The sequence below is a fragment of the Caretta caretta genome, chromosome 13 (genome assembly GCF_965140235.1).
Source record: "Caretta caretta isolate rCarCar2 chromosome 13, rCarCar1.hap1, whole genome shotgun sequence".
Classification (NCBI taxonomy): Eukaryota; Metazoa; Chordata; order Testudines; family Cheloniidae; genus Caretta; species Caretta caretta.
Window position 1 is genome coordinate 8,046,277 of NC_134218.1, and position 12,301 is coordinate 8,058,577.

The 12,301-nt window shown below is 40.9% G+C and overlaps 1 long non-coding RNA gene across 1 annotated transcript in view; it reads right to left on the bottom strand.

Annotated features, from left to right (window-relative positions):
* Positions 1-315: 315 nt before the first annotated feature.
* The window catches only part of LOC125622150 (uncharacterized), a 34,916-nt gene continuing 22,930 nt past the window's right edge, over positions 316-12,301 (bottom strand). Inside the window, exon 2 of the long non-coding RNA XR_012664682.1 lies at positions 316-6,430. This is a non-coding gene — a long non-coding RNA (uncharacterized LOC125622150). The remainder of the gene's footprint in view (positions 6,431-12,301) is intronic.

The following is a 12,301-nucleotide window of genomic DNA, read 5'->3' on the forward strand; positions in this document are numbered from 1 at the left end:
CTCTGAGCCCATTTTCCCTGCCAGCTTGGGACTTCCAGAACCCTGTTTTCTTGAGCCAGACACGCTAGCCCGCTGCAACACAGACCCAGGGTCTGGGCCATGCCCTCAAAGCTGCAGACTTTAACTAAAAAGCTCAGCAGGTTACCTGTCTCCAGCACCCAGACATCCAACTCCCAATGGGATCCAAACCCCAAATCAATGTTTTACTCTGTATAAAGCTTATAAGGGTAAATTCATAAATTGTTTGCCCTCTCTATCACAGATAGAGATATGCACAGCTGTTTGCTCCCCCAGGTATTAATCACTTAGTCTGGGTTTATTTAAAAAAAAAGTGATTTTATTAAGTATAAAAAGTGGTTTCAAGTAACAACAGCCAGAACAAAGTAAGTCACAAAGCAAAATAAAACAAAACATGCAAGTCTAAGCCTAATACATTAAGAAACTACAGGTAATTACAGGTAATATCTCACCCTCAAAGATGTTCCAATAAGTTTCTTTCACAGACTAGACTCCTTCCTAGTCTGGGCCCAATCCTTCCCCTGGTATAGTCCTTGTTAGTTCCAGCAGACATCTCAGGTAGGGGTTTTTTCATGACTGGTAGCACCTTTTGTCCTGCTCCACCCCCTTTTATAGCTTTGGCACAAAGCAGGAATCTTTTTCTCTCTGGGCCCCCAACCCTCCTTCTAAATGGAAAAGTTTAAGATGGATTTCATTATCCGGTGACATGGTTACATGTTACTGTAAGACCCTTCGTCTCCATTTCCCATGGGCTGGCCCACATGTACACAGGAAGGCTTTCAAGTAACTAAGGTCATTTACACCCTTAATGGCCTCCCTTAATATGTTTACATCAATGATACAAGTTTATATCTTATTCTCCTTTCTCCAAATATAGAAATAATACATGCAAACAAATAGGATGAACACACTTAGTAGATTACAAGCTTTCTAATGACACCATACAAGGGGTATTTAGCATAAAGCATATTCCAGATATGTCATATTCATAAGCATATTTCCATAAAGCATATGGAGTGCAACGTCACAACATCCCATCCAGCAAGTTAAGCCCAACACAACTCATTGTAATAATCTGACAACTAAACCAAACTCAGGATCAGGTTCTCAGCTGGTGGAAATCGGGGAGCTCTGCTACCTTCAATGCAGGTATGTTGGTTTACACCCACTGAAGGTATAGTCCTCAGCATGTAGATGAAACCAGACCTGAATTCTTATTTGTATTGCAGTAGCACCTAGGAGCCCTTGTCATGGAACAGGAGCCCCTTGTGCTAGGTGTTGAACAGACATAGAACACAAAGACAGTTCCTCTCCAAAGATCTTACAGGCTTCTGGATATCCTTTTGATAAGATGACCTGCTAAACTGGAAACCTAGCTATGGCAGGGGTTATCACTTAAGACACAGCATTATTGTTACAATAAGTTTAGTGGCTGAGAACAGGAAGACGGCGGATGACTAACTTTGGAAATCGATAGTTTGATAGCTTTGGGCTGTGTTAATTATGACCCTACCAATGAACTCTGATTTCATTTACATGTCCTCTTGAACAGCATAAATGTTTCCAAAATGAGAGAAATACCTTTAGCACATTAGTTAATATCGCAGCAAGGGAAATGACTGCTTGCTATATTCTCAGTAGGCATCTTTACATGGAAGGATGTAAACTGACTCTGAATTATTTATTGAACTAAAGACATCAAATTGGACAATTAACCTTGAAAACTTAAGTCCCCTAAAAGGAGGGCCCTGAGCCTTCTGAAAATGTGTCCTCCGTAAAAGGCAGAGGAACAAAACACAGCAGGATCTACCACCGTCAGTTGCAAGGTTCAGACCCGTTATGGGAACTCGTGAATGTCTGTCCCCGTGGAAAGAATAGCTTTAGTGATAATCTGGTGGTAATGTAGCATTGTAGTGATCAGGGGATAAGGATAGTCCAAGGGTTAGGGTATTAGTCTGGAACTTGGACACTGGAGTTCAGTTCCTTGCTCTACCACAAACTTCTTGTATGACCTTTGGCAATTCACTTCGTGTCTCTGGCCCAGACCCTCCAAGGTATTTAGTCATCTAATTCCCATTCATTTCAATAGGAGTTAAGTACTTAAATATCTTAACAGATAGGGAACAGAGATACAAAATGGGAATAATAGCACTGCCCTATCCCACAGGTGTGTTGTGAAGATAAATAGGTTAAAGATTATATGGTGCTTCCAATACTATGATATTGGGGACTGTTTACACGTCAAAGATAGAGCAAGGGATCCATTCAGAACCAAATCCTGAGATTTTTATGTAGTCCAAATTCTCATTGACTTCAGTGGGAGCTTGGCTAAGTAAGATTTGAGTAAAAACTGAGCTATGCGAGGTTTGGAGGCCTGATCCAAAGCCCACTGAAGTCAAAGGGGGTCCATCCACTAATTTCAGTAGTGTTATCCCTTGAACTTCTGCTAAACTGTACCATTTTGTTGCTACTACGAGTTGGGTGATGAAAACTGCAGAAGGTCTAGACAATTTAATCCTGTTTAATTTCCTCCACTGAGGTGTTCTATCCTCACTGATAAAAGTCTATAACTTGATCATTTTTAAAATATTGTTCCTTCTAAATCTTTATGGCTCAAAGTGGACCGAGATCATTAGAAGTTACTTTATGTGCAGTTCAACAGGTTGCAAAGGGCTATTTCAATCACTCTGTACCTGGTAAGAGGAGATCCCATTTCCAGAGGCAAAAGGACACGACTTAATCACTGCCAAGCTTGTTAGGTGTTTTAACAAGTTATATTAAACTTCATCAGTGGGAGCTCTCTTGACAGATTAAAAATGATCCTTCACTTCTCCATTATTACAGTGCATCGTTTGTTTTCTTTTGTTTTGCCAGGCAGTTGCATGCCACTGTGATTTTACATGAAAATAGGACTGATATCACCCAGAAGTAATTAGGTTTTAAAAGACTTGATTGCAGTAGACACAAACATTATGGCTTTATGGTGCTACTGCATTGCTATCAGTTTTATAGTTTTTTGATTCTGCAAGTATTTCATAGATCTGTCAATCGGAATAACTTAGTTGACATTGACTAGGGCCATTAATGAGAGGGAAGCGTAATCTGCGTTCTTATATGGCTAAAGTTGCAACTGCAGTAGAAGCCCCACCCACCCAGCCTTGCTGCATCCGGTACATCACAGATCTTCAGTGTTTATCCATTTAAACAGACCCACTTTGAGAGATGTCCCGGGGTATCTCAGTTTTCAAGTAACAGGCCACTTATTATTCTTCCATCTCTTAGTAGACTAGAGGTTTGTTCTTTTATTACATATCTATTTAAATATCTAATGTTGTGTGTATAAATATTGGATGTTAATGCCCAGACAAAACATAGTTAGATCATTTCATCCTTTAATGGGGAGGGAGGTGTGTTATAAGGATTCATTGGCATATTGAAATTCTAGTAGGAGTGGGACATTGCATTTCCCTTCTTAACATCTCCATTAAGCAGAATGTTAGTCCAAAGAAAAAGCTTATGTGTTTTTAGTGATCGAGTTCAACAAGTCTGTGTTGTTTATATTCAAATATAAACTCCAGCAGTGTGGAATTAGACCACTAACATTCAAGGCAGTTCTGCTATAACTGAAGAACGTTGGGAGCTTTTTGCTGCACTGATCAGCACTGCAACAAAGTACAATATTGAGATGGTGAAATCCTGGCCCCATTGAAGTCAAAAGCACAACTCCCATCAATTTCATTGGGGCTAGGAATTCATCTGAAGTGTCTAGTGCTGATCCAAATCTCTGACAGCAGAGCCGGAAAGAAGGTATTACTTCAGAAGAATTTGCTTATAACCTGCAGCATGAAGCATTTTATAAAACAATCCACACCCTTTTTAAAGTTTATAGTTCTCTTGGCAAAATGTATCTCCTAAGACTGGATCAGTACTAATACTCTTTAATTTTCTTATAATAATTTAGTCTCATCAGATTCTCTCCCCCCCCCAACACAACAATTGCAATATATTACCACTTTTAAATTCCCACTTTATTCCTCTCTCTCTTTTGATCTCAATTTTACAGTGAGGTAACCCCACTAATTTCAATGAAGTTGCTTCTGATTGACACCAGTGTAAGTAAGATCAGACTCAGGCCCATAGTAAATTGTGTGCCTTATCTGTTCATAGTAATCTGTGCCTTACAGTTGCCCTAAAGTAAAAAGGGCATGATTCTGCACTGACTTATGCGCTAGCTAATTCCAAGTCAATGGCATTGCAAATCCATGCAGAATTTGGCCCTGAAACTCCCGTGCACGCCCCAATCTAGGTTGACTTGTAAAATCTCTCACGCTTCACATCAATCTCCCATTAGGCTAAGAATGAACAGTGATCTGGAAGCATGCCAAAGTTCATGCCGACTCATTAGGAAATTCAAATTGCTTTAAGCACAGGAGCCAAGGAGCCTTTAGTTCATGCTGCAGAAACCGTCATGGACTGGACCATTCAGAAAGTGATCACCAAATCAGAATTTCATTCTGGTACAGGAGTTTCTGAACTAGACTTAAATATTTTGAGGGAAAGGGGTGAAAAATGACAGGAAAAAAATAAGCATCTAGGTAAGCATGTAGATATCCTTGGCCTAGGCCATGGAGCACTTGGAAGATAAGGACTGCGATCAAAAGGAGGTTGGATAGCCATGTGTCTAAACCATCCAAGGCAGAACAAATCCTGCATCTTGTGAGGGGGTTAGACTAGATGACCCTTGCAGTCCCTTCTGACCCTATGGTTCTATGATTCCAAGTCAATCAAGTAGAGTAGTTTTCAGGTGTGCTCATTTCCTGCATTGTTGCTATAATGAAGGGAGTTCTGCCTTCCTGGTAATTTGTAATAATTTGAGTGAGACTTGGGGGTTCCATTATTCTAGGAAGGAATACAGTGGCATGCCTAAGATCCTGTCTTTTTTTATCTGCTGATGGACACTGGATAATAGTTTGTTTGGCTCCTGATGAAAATAGGGGGCTGGTTTACACCTCTTTAAAAAGAGAATTCTAGACAGCAAACCCAGGAAGAAAAAGATTTAAATGGCCAGCAGATGAGCACAATTTCACTTGACCCCTGAGCTATCTCAGCCATTCCTTACACTGGGGTGTATTCTTATCTCATTGTATCACTTAACATCCATTAATGTGTATGGGAGTTATTCCAGCTCAGGGAGATACCCAAGTAAGAATTTCCATAAAACCTTGAGATTCAAGGTTTGAGGGTTAATTTACTTTAGGAGCTGTAATTCACTGACCAGGGAAGTTCCAGGTGTTAGTAGACAGAAATAGCAAAGAATCTCTCTAAAACTTGCTTTACTCTCAGACAGGACACTTTGGAGATATTTGATTTTACACTGGACTGAACTTTAATCTAGGAGCATGTATTCAGTAAAAACAGTAGGGTCTAGATCTTCCACTGGAGAAAATCTGCCTAGCTTTCTTGATGTAAACAGAATTATTGTGCCCACATTCTCAGTTGGTGGAAATCAGCATAGTTCTAATGACGTCAATGTAAATAACTGGGTTAGATCCTCAGCTAATGTAAAATCTAGCTCCATGGACTTCAATGTACTGCACTGACTCAGGATCTGGCCCTTTTCTTCAAATTTTGACTTTGGAAGTATGCACACAGGACTTCTGTTGACTTCAGTGCATCAAAGGGCAGATACAAAAGCAGATCTAAAACAAATCAGAACAGAAAGTTTTCCCCTGGGAGGATGTGGTTGGGAAGTAGAACCTGATGATGGGTAGAAAATACACTGGCAAGCAGACTAGCTTTTCCATCAACTACCCGGCTATCTTTGGGTAGGCGAGCATATAGCTAACATTAAAGGTATTTTGGAGGTTGTCAAACACAGGGCCCAGCCACACAGAAAACCCAACTTTCAAATACATCCTCAGATGTGCCTGTAGTGATGGTTTTGCAATAGGTGCCATTTAGAAAATGGAAAGTGCCTTGCTATTCAGTGCTGTCTCGTGATGAATTAGCACGTTATTTCTCTTGAGCCAGTTGCAGTTTGAGCACCAAAGAAGAAACCCTTTTTTGGCAGCAGATCCTAGGGAAATCACAATCAAGCCTGGCAATCAGTGGATGTTAATAGTTTGCCTGTGCATTAATTAATGACTTTATCTCAAACTTTATTTCCAAGGCTAGGGGGGAGATCCCAGATAGATACGTGTTAGAAAGAACTGATTCAGCTCTACTAAATTCCATTCTTCATGTGTTCAGCTCACATCTGAGTGGGATTCCGGCTGTAATTGAAGTTAAGCACATGCTTCCGTGCTTTGCTGAATCAGGGTCTTTTGTGTAGTTCTCCATTTTGCATAATACAAGGTGCTGATATTTTTATCATCTTGCCTGTTGTATGAATGGAATCCTTCAATGAAAATACCTGAGAAGAGAAGGAACAGTATTAAAATGAAATGCTAACAGCAGCTCAGATTCCAACTCTCAGTTCGACATTTAGTTTATCCCAGTTTCTGGGTTACCAGCTTCCCAGATCCCTTTTGCAAACCATCTGTTTTCTATGCTAACCATCAAGTACTTATTCCTAATAATAATGCTTTGTGCTTCTAGGGCAATCATTTCAGGATCTAAAGCCTCAGTCCAGCAAAGCACTTAAGCACATGAGTAATTTAATTCATTGGTCAAAAATCAAAATGTAATGAACTTGTACTTTGTCTCGGAAATACAGGATCATACAGTCTTTCAAAAATCACTGAAGAGCATTGGAGAAACACTGTTCCAATTTTCCTATAAATGCTTGGTCTTCGCTAAAGATTTTGTAGTCCCAGAGGAAAACCTTGTTTATAGATCTTCTTGGATGTAAGAAAACAAGTTACTAGGTTGAGGTTTATGCCATCCATTTCTACTAATCAAAAGAGACCACACGAATCGACAGTACATGCAGGATAATACAACCAGATGTGAAAAGAATTACCCGAGTTTGATGTAAATTTAAAAATAAACTTCTGATGAGGGAGTTGCAGTAGTTGCTCCATGGCCACCAGCAGATCGACAAAGAGACAAACACTTTTGGGACTTTGAACTAATTTTAGGCATAGTTCACAGGACCTCAGGACAGAACAGGTTACAAACACAGAATTCCCCAAATAAATAGAACTTCTGAGCCCAGTTGGTTGGAATTTTCCAAACATTTCTTCAGATTTAGTATTTGGATCTCTCCCTGCCCCCCGGAATGGGGCAAAAAGATCCCCAAAAAGGTGCAGGGGTGTGGGTGTGTTTGTTTCAACCAGCTGCAACCCTGATTGAAATTATTTGAATTTCAGAAGTTCATTGAAAATGTTTGACATTTTGATTTGGAAAGAAAAGAGAAGATGATTCAATAACATTTTTGTGGGTCTTTCCCCTGCCCCCACATTTATACTTGAACATTACTGCAGGAATGGTCACTTTAGGTTACATTTTGGAGAGACACAAGGGAATGATGAGTCTTAAAGAGCTCAGGAGACAGCCATAAGGTCTACATACTTTTCTGCTTCTCTTCTGGGAGCAGTAGCACACTGGTTTTCATAAATTCATAGACTTTTAAGGCCAGACTGGTCTATTGTGATCATCTAGTCTGATCTCCTGCGTAACATAGGCCCATAGAATTTCACCCACTAATTCCTGGATCAAGCCCATTAACTTCTGGTTGAACTAGTGTATGCTTCAGGGATGAATCTGTCTTTGAGGGGGTCTGTCTGTGTTGGCAACAGAATATCTTTTGCATGGAAAAAGAAATAGCAAAACATTGCCGCACCCTGCAAAGTTAAAATTTGCATTCTTTGGATCAGTTTTGAATTAGTCATAGGTACATTGGACTTGGGGGGTGATTTGGCTGTTAAAACCTTCCTCACACACTTTGATTCCTTTTTGTCTGTGCGCGCAGATACCGTTACCTTAAATGGATCCTGCTTAGAAGTTTCAGAGTAGCAGCCGTGTTAGTCTGTATTCACAAAAAGAAAAGGAGTACTTGTGGCACCTTAGAGACTAACAAATTCTGCATCTGATGAAGTGAGCTGTAGCTCATGAAAGCTTATGCTCAAAGAAATTGGTTAGTCTCTAAGGTGCCACAAGTACTCCTTTTCTTTTTGCTTAGAAGTTGTTGTCCCAACTGAAAATTCCCAAAATTAGAAATTAACTGAAAAATCTATAGAGCTTGTTAGTGCTACAGTGTTCCCAGACTGAGAGCAACAGTTCTTGTGATCTGGTCTAGCCAGGGGAATGATGGAATACTGGCCCGTACAACCAACAAGGAAAAATTAAACTATGAAAGTAAAAGGAATTGTTTTTTATTGATTCTGCCTGAGCAGACCAGACCAGACAGCGCAGACTGGGGGCTGCAGAAACCAGAGGATGGAGGCAAGCCCGTCTCTACTTCTCACAGCCATTATAGGGGGTATGTTTCCTGCCATTGTCCCCAGTAGAGAATTGGATTAACAACTGCTTTGCAAAAGGGGCCCTTTTTGGTCTGGAAAACCGGCTTCTCGGTAATGCCCCCCCCCCCCATCTTATTTCTGGCAAAAGCTCAGTTTCCTTATTGACTTTGATTGACTGCAGCACCTCTGTCCAGCAAAGTATATTCTCTTTCTAAAGTGCTTTTAGCTCTGATGCCCAACTGGTAAAATAAAATAAATCCTACCTAATGAAATATGCTCTCATTTCTTTTGAAGAAGAAGAAGAAAAAAATGTTAGAAGAGAGCAACTAATAAATCTCTAATGAACTACAGTGCACGTAGCTGGTGTATAACTCACTGCATTTTTAGCAGAAAAGCCTAATCCCCCTTTCCATACCCGAAACTCCCATTCACATCAGTGGGAGTTGGGATTACACTTGTCTTTGCACTAGTGGGGTGGGGGAGGGGGACACGGACTTCAGATTCCATGGGCCTGATTCTCCAATCACTGACACTGGTGTACATTACAGGTAACTGCGGTGATGTCCGTGGTATTACAAAAGTGTAAAACTGGTTTGAATGTGGGAGAGGGAGGCTCACAAATTGCCCCAATCCTGCCAATTCACTAGCCAATTAGGGCCCTTTTCTGCCAATTCACTAGCCCGCAGCAGTTCAAAAGCCAGTGTAGCCAGTCACTGGAGATCATTCCTACATAATGGGATCCTCTAGTGGAATACAGCTACTATAAGAGTTCCTACACTGCTCCCTCCCTGCAGCTGGCATGGGGGTTGTGGCTATGGGAAAAGGGTGTGTCTATGAGGTCTCTGCATCGCAGCTGCTGTAATGGCCCCTTTGGCCTCCTGGCAGCTAGTGTAAATTTAGTGCTGCTCTACTGCCACTCCATTACCCTTGGGACCAGCCCACGGTCAAGGGAATGCAACCTGAGCTTAAAACAAGCCCCATTTTGTGTAGTGAGCTCCTCAGCCAGAGCCAAGGATCAAGGCCTGAAAGGGGGTAAGAAACCTCCAGGTACAATGGGTAGCAGGGTTTATTCCTATTGAAAATGGAGTTAGGCTGCAGAATTTAGCTCCAGGTCTGGATTTTTGACCATGCCAAAGCTCATGGTGGTTTGGATCTTGTGTTCTAGTTAAGCCAATTATAAAATTAGAGGCCATTAGCCACGTCTGTATCCATGTTTGGATTTCAGACCTTCCCCAATGGCTTTGAGTGATTTAGATCCAGCCTTTGTGTTCAGGTTCATCTCATCTTCCTGTTTGGTATTACATATTACGTACTGTAAGTGAAGGCAGCTTTAAGTATGTATGGGTGAGCCTCTAAGGGGTGGATAGTTTGGAAAAACCTTCAAAACTTTGGAGCTTGTCCAAAGTCCTTTGGATGCAACAGTCTGAAGAAGCAGGTTCTCTCCTGGGGTTTATAAGCTTTTCTGGTGGTGGTGTGGCTCTTTTTCCAGATGGAGAGATGCATGACACACCTCACTATTTTTAACTTAATCAGACTTATTGAGCCTCAAGGAGGGTTTTGGCTTGGTGCAAATCAGGAAAGAAGGTTTATGCTGGTTCTCATTTTACCCAGACCACTTCTCTCCATTTTAAGCACAGATTTTCCATAGGAGACATTGTACAAAAAGGTCCCATGTGAAAGGACAGCGTGAAAGTGCTTCGTGAATCTCAATAGCACCAGAAATCCCTACCTATTCCCATTCTTCCCACTCCACACACAAGAACAGTCTCACATATGCTATAAAGAATCCCATTTTCCTCTTTACTTTCATAATACTTTAAAATAATGGTGCGCTGCTACTGAATTACAAAGCAATTCCCTTGGACGTACCCATGGCATACGCATTATTAATACCAAGTGAATCCACCATGATTTATGTTATCGTAGTGATTTTGCATCTCGTTTATTACCTTCTGGAGATCACTTTGCACTCTGCACTGATTTTTAAGGTAGCATGGAAATTACCATGTGAATCGTGTCTTCTAAATCAATGCAGCCTTTTCCTGCCTGACAATAAAACTCGCTTGCGCTTTTCAAGGAGGAGATATTAGTTAATGCTTAATTACTATGGAATGACAGGTGATAAGGACAATAGAGTCAAATAGGGGCATCGTGATTAAAGGGCCTTCAATAGAAATAAGTCATGAAACACATCAGGGCACACGTTATGGAATGAAATCCAGGCCTCATTGAAGTCAGTGAGAGTTTTGCCACTGACTTCAATAGGGCTAGGATTTCATCCTTTTTGCACTAAAAAAGGGGTGAGCTAACTCAACAATGTTTGGATTTTGGTTCAGATATTCTAGCCACATTGTTCAGGGAATCCAGCCTGAACTGGAAAGACACTGTGGCATGAGGACATTTGCGTGGCGTCAGCAGATTGTGTCGCTAATCTGCCAAATCGCAGGTGCAATGACACAATGCTTTTGTTAGATATCTAGGATCAATGACGGTGTGTCAGCATTTTAAAAAGCACAGGCTGACAGATAAGAAGACTGTAACTGCCCCCAGAACATGGCTGCCAGAACTCCCAATAGGTCTGAGTGGCTTCCTTTGACCATAGGACTCCAGTCTTAAATTCTCGTCATTGGTGACTGCCATTTCACGTTCATTTTTAAAAGATTGAGTTGTAATTTGCCCTAGAATTTTTGCAGTGGGTTCTGTTTAAGTATATCGTCCATGACAGAGCTGGGCAGATGGTTCCTGTGGTGATGAGGCAGACCTTTGCATTGAATTCAGAGAGTTGCAGGGATATCTCTGCGATCTGAATTTGAAACCCCTGAATGTGCAGGCAGCCTTGACAATCTAGTTCCCAAAAGAGGGATAAATAGCTAAGCAAATTGCAGTACCCATGTAAAGTTTAGACTTTTTTCCTATGTCATGTACCTTTAACCCTGGACTCCCCGGGGACTCTTCTGTCTGCAGAGACAGGATGCCATTTTTAATGTATTTCCTTGCAGATTATTTAAAGGAGACGCATGTGCACACACACAATGTGATCTCTGCAGTGCTGCAAACCCCAAACATTCAAGAACCATGAGCTAAGTCCCAGAACTTCACAAGATTGGCTTAAACATCATGTGATTTTTTTTTAAAATATTGTTTGTTTAAAATGTCTTTCTATTTGTCCTCTTTTGTGTTGGAACCTTTTAGGGTTCCTGTTCTCTAGTTGTTTTTTTCCTCCACAGTCAGGAGACCCAGAAAATGAAAGCTGAGATTCTCCCATAATCACCTGACTCCTGGAGTGGGGGCTTCAAGAAAACCCGATATAGCGCAAGACTTGCAATAAAATCACGAGAGTTGGCAACACTTTCTCTTTTGTCATGGAGACTTTTTCTGTTCATTCTTGTTTTTGTTCTCTGGATCTAAAATCAAGGTCATTCTGGTTGGAAGTATATGGCTGCTCCTTTCTGTATGGAAACGTGTGACCTCAAAAATCCATCTGCACTGGTGTCCACTTACCTGTGCAAAAGTCTTAGTATAGGAGCATCAATACATTAGCCTTTGAAAATCTGGCTGCAAACTTATGTCAGTAAAATTTCCTCTTCCATGCACACTACATGCTTTCATGCCCTGTAAGAGTTCTCTCTGTATTTGCCTGACAGCAGTACAGAGTTATTATTGAACACTTTGGACAGTCCTAAATCCTGGACAGGATTTCACTGATCCAGAGCGGAGCTTCTTGCTATCCCCTAAATGAATTCTATGTATCCCTTTGAATATCTTGTTTTGTGACTGTGCTCAGCTAAAGCTAAATTATAATGGAACATTTAAATAAGATTTACCAAAAGACACCAAATCCACTGTAATCCGGCAGTGGCAATAAATACTCAATGTACTCT